This window comes from Vigna umbellata, chromosome 5 (genome assembly GCF_029865625.1).
Source record: "Vigna umbellata cultivar VRB3 chromosome 5, Vumbellata_1.0, whole genome shotgun sequence".
Classification (NCBI taxonomy): domain Eukaryota; kingdom Viridiplantae; phylum Streptophyta; class Magnoliopsida; order Fabales; family Fabaceae; genus Vigna; species Vigna umbellata.
In genome coordinates, this window is record NC_142169.1 from 42,050,824 (window position 1) to 42,054,919 (window position 4,096).

The window sequence follows — 4,096 nt, forward strand, 5'->3', positions numbered from 1 at the left end:
ATTCCATATAATGATGAATTCCAATTTTGTGTTAAAGTTCAAGGACTAAACACATATTTAACCTTAAATTTTATTTTGAATCAAAGAATACTTTTTTTGTAAAAACCTAGAAAATAGAGTTTTAGAGTAGATACGTGAATTAAAATAATGAGACCGAGTATTTTATTATAAAGTAATCTTATAATATAAATAAAACTTTCTAAAGCTTGATTTATTATCTAAATACCTTCTATCTCTCTAAAACATTATTCTCTTCTCTTTCTCACTTCTTTCTAACCTTTCTCACTTCTCAATCATCTAATCAACGATCAGGAACTATCTAGGTGATCCTGGCGTCGAGGGCTACCAAACTGATCAATCAATTTGTTGAATAGAGCAAGTGGTAAACCCCTTTTTCTTAGTCTTTAGGGTTCTGATTATGTAAAACAATTTTGTTTTGCATGATTCAAGTGTTCTTCTTCCTAGATTCTTAGTTTGTTTGTGATTCTAAGGTTGTTCTTCAATTATCAAGCGGTAAATTGTAGGTTTTCTAGAAGTTCCTTGTACCACAAGTTATCGACGGAGTGTTTAGAGATCTTTAGCTGTTGAGTTAAGGTAAGGAAAGCTAGATTATTTCTTTAATTAGCGATTTAATGTGTATGTGTGATGAGTCTATGTGCATTGTATTGACTGAAACTAAATTTAGGTTTTTAGAGAAGATGTATCATGTGAAATTTAACTGTTTGAGTGTACATTGATGAACTTTGATTTTGAACTGTATGAGATCATATTGGATTTGTTATTGGTTGTATGAAATGTATGAAATGTGTGATAATGTTGGGTGATTTTGAATAGAGGCACATTGTCATGTTTTAAGGTTAGTTTTGAGGAAGTAGACTAGTGAAAATGGGAATTTGAGGTTAGGTGCTCATTTAGTCTGTCGGAATAGCTTTGGTAAGTCTTATGGAACTTGATAGAGTCCCTAAGTCGCTCAAAATTGTGCAAAAAGTTGTAGAATGAAAACTGAGTTCATAAGTTGGGATTTTATGGATTATGAAGTGGAATTTGGTCAGGAAAGACTTTAGAATGATGTTAGTAAGGTTTAGAAACATTTGTTCAAGTCTAATTAAGTCCATAATACAATCTAGGAAGGTTAGAAGTTGGGAAAAATCGTTGGAATTGGTAAACTTGGTGTAAGTTGCGTAATTCTACAGATTTGGTGCTGCAGATTATGCAGACTCGCTGAGCGAGTGTAGTCACTCAGTGAGTGGTGGTGGAGGCTGGCTCACTGTTTGATGATTCACACATCGAGAAGGTGCATTGAGCGACTGGTTGAGGTCTGGAAGCATTGTGAGTTTTATTCGAACAGCGAATGGGTGCACTCAACGAGTGTTTAGGGGGTCTAGACCACTGTCTGAACTTTCGCATAGCGAGTTGGGGCGTTAAGCGAGAGGTTGGGGTTTGGTATCACTGGTAGTTTAATTCGCTTAGCAAGCTAGGTCGCTGAGCGAGTAGTTTGGAGTGTGGATGTACTGTTTGTGTATTCGCATAGCGTGTTGGGTCGCTATGCGAGAGAAGTTGGGGTTGTTTAGCGAGTGGGTTCGCTGAGCGACTAGTCCAGGTTAGAGTTTTATTTTTCCTTTCTTTGTTCACTAATTTGGTTTATGTCATGTCTTGATTCAATTATGAATGTGTATGAGTTATATGAGTACCGAAGTTATGAGTTGCGATTCAAAGTATGGTTTCTAAGTGGTGAAAGTAAGTTTCAAGGTGGAATCTCTCGGTGAGATTCAAGTATGTTTAGAATGATTGTAGGGAGCTCAGGTTTAGGGGTTATCCTGAACTCCAATGGTCTTTCATTCTCACGTAGAGAGGATTGACACATGTGGTGAGGACTAGCAAGAGGTCTTAGTCTTGGGGGCTTCCAGTATGCCTCAAGGCCCGGAACAAACTAACCTTGTGAGTGTGGTAGGGTGAAACCCATTGGCAATGGCTTTGCAAAGTAGTAGAGACCACCACGAGTTCACAACCTGTCATAGCTCGACAATCATTCTAAGTCCGGACAGTCAAGTCTAAGTTATAAAATGTTTAGGATGTTTGAAGTTGGTTACTTCATATGCATGAATTGAGTATGGATGTATGTTATACTTGTATATAAATCTTTATATGTCTAGCTTACCCTTCTTTTTGTGCTTGTCTTTGTATGTGGCTGTGTTCTTTGAATTGCAATGATCATCCTGTGGGTGTGAGCAGAGGGAGATGAATTGTCAATGGAGAAGACTCTTGGTGATGAAGACACTACGATTTAATTAGCTTTAGATTAGTATTTGTAAATAGTTTTTGTTTATCCAGGTTGTATATAAAGTTTAAATTTATAGTTGTTTTGGATAATTGTAAGTTAGACTTTATATTATTGTTAACTGTTCTATCATATCATGTTTGTGACCACTCTTTGATATGGTTTTATACTATATTTTAGGATGTTACATTGTTAGTATAACATTTATACAAATTTTGTATTTTATCATTATAACATATGCACAAATAATAAATTTGGTCCCAATTGAGAGAAGGACAACATTGTTCTATCTTAAAAAAACATGAAACTAAACAAAAATATATAGAAATTGAATTGAATAAAAGATAATAACATGTAACATTGCCTTGCCACATGACACTATCTTGTCATGTGACACTAACACACGTGGAAAACATCAAATTTTGTAAAGAAATATAAAAAAAAAATTAAAAATTAAAAATAAATAAACACTTTCAATTGACACCTAACATGTCTTTAATATCGTAATTTAATATCGTAAAATACTAATGAAAATAACCTAATTGAGTTAATTTTTTTAAAATTAAAACTTGATTGAAACAAAAATAAAAATGAAAATTAATTTACAACTTTTCAACCAACATAGAAATAAAAAGATTAATTAAACTGTTATTTTAATATGAAATATGGTTACATAAATAAATATTTAACAATTAATATACTAGATGACAAATTATAACCATATAGTATTAAATAAATTATAATTACATTAAATATATAAATACTTTAATACATGTAAATTTCATAAAAAATAATAATTAATAACACATGAGTATCCTGTGTTACATGTTATATGCTTTTGTTTACTTTGATAAATCTGTATAAGCATATTTGTGAATATGATTGTGTTGTTCATTGCATATCACTGTGTTTAATATGTGATTTTATATGTGTATGCGTGACATAAGTTTTTGGAAATGGAAAACCACAAGCACTTTGGTTGAACTTTAATGTGTAGCAAAACAACAGTTTTAAGTCCATTACATTATGGGATGAATCGATTAAAACTTGTGTGTTTGCACAAACTTTTATCAAGTGTACATGCTGTGAGTTATTTTGAAGAGAAAAATTTTCAAAAATGTGCTAAGTGATTTTTCTTAATCGACTGCATGCAATTTGTATTCGTCTAAGTTGGTTGTTATTTTGAAAATTGATTGAATACTTGACATAACTGTCTTAACGGTCATATTTTTTAAATATATTGACCAAACATTTGTTGTAAGTTGACTGTATTAAATGTGCATTCAATTAATGAGCTTGACTAATGTTAGTCTGTTATAACTGCAAGATGTATTCGACTTCATTAGTAGCTAAATCGATTAAAATGTGTCTAATGTGTGTATTACTATAAATTGACGTTGATTTGAATTCTGTAAGAAATTTTAAGCATTTGACATTTTCATATCTTTTAGAGAAAGTTGTGTGATCTTACAGAGAAAGGAAAAGCTCCAAGAACCAAGATTGATCGTGGTGATCAAAGACTTGAGGTTTCTAGAGAAGTCAGACTTGCTGATTTGAACGTCTTATCAATCTGCACAACTGGGTGTATTCTGTGTGATCAGGATTTGCAATCTTTGAAGATTGGCTTGAATTCCCTTTGTGTTTGCAGGAAGAAGAACGATGTTCTTTACTTTGAGGTTTCCTCAAAGGGATAGACAATAGAAGAAGGTGTTCTTACTGCTGGTCTTGTTTGTGTTGTTGCCCATATTTAAATTATAGGGTTAGAGAGGTGTTTTACACTTTTCACGTGAGGTCTCTGTAAAAACCTTATTGTAAAAG